The following is a 1,114-nucleotide window of genomic DNA, read 5'->3' on the forward strand; positions in this document are numbered from 1 at the left end:
GTATTTGGGCAACTGAAAAAGAGTTTGGAAACCATCCCCCTGTTTTCGAGGGCCAGGATGAAAAACACTGGTGTTTGGGAGTCCAGCTTGCTGGTTTGCCCACTTTTATTTTTAAATAGGATGGGTGGGGGGTGTGGTCTTGCCCATTCAAAGAGAAGTGTGTTTCTGACCTTCTGAAACTTGTGGGTATGTAACTTGAAGACATACAAAAGTGAATCCAGAGACCAGATCCCACCCAGGGGATCCACACATGCTCCTTGCACCAGGGATACACCACCTCGGGCAGAGGAGCCATGTGGCAGGGCCAGGGGTGGAGCATACCTGTTCATTTCCAACCCCTTCTCATCACCAGGCTGGCCTGCCAGAAGATTGTGGAGTTGAGTGAGTTTGCCTCTGGTGTCCTGTGTTGCCCTCTGATCACTGCAGACCCCTCAACTTTGGCCTCACTGCTGAGTCTTGTCTGTGTCTTCTTTCCCAGACAGTACCCCATTCTCCAGAATCATCTCTGCCTTGCCAGACCCATCTCTGTAAATGATCGCTTTTTATTTGTGTAGAAGCCCCAGTGGCTGGAGAAAAATGTGTTCTCCATGTTGTCTCAGTGTCCAGGCTGCCTGGGCTCAGCATCTAAGCAGGATGTACAGACATGGAGAGGTGGCCTGGAGAGAGGTTTCTGGGGACTTGGGTTCAAATCTTACCCATGCTGCTTCCTGGCTGGGTGACTTTGGTCTAAGTCTCTTAACCTCTTTGAGCCTCAGTTTTCTTTTCTGTGACAACCTCAGCAATGCACAGAAAAATTTCTATCAAGAACTTTGGATAAATATAACAATAATGGTGGGCCTTATACAAGTTTTGAAATCAGCCTATGTTGGGATGTCAATGCCAATATCACCCAACCTCCACTCCAACACTGACAGCCTAAGTTACAACTAGACAATAATGATGGTGCCGATTCTTGGAAGAGTATGTGTAGTGCTTACAGTGCAGATTCTGCAGCCAGACGACATGGCTTCATATCTGAGGGCTGCATGGTCTTAGGTGGGCATTTGGTTTCCTCATCTAGAAATGAATGTAATGCCGGTACCCCCTCATGGTGTTGTTCTAAAGAGTAAATGAG

Source organism: Galeopterus variegatus, unplaced genomic scaffold (genome assembly GCF_000696425.1).
Source record: "Galeopterus variegatus unplaced genomic scaffold, G_variegatus-3.0.2 Scaffold448, whole genome shotgun sequence".
NCBI classification, from domain to species: Eukaryota; Metazoa; Chordata; class Mammalia; order Dermoptera; family Cynocephalidae; genus Galeopterus; species Galeopterus variegatus.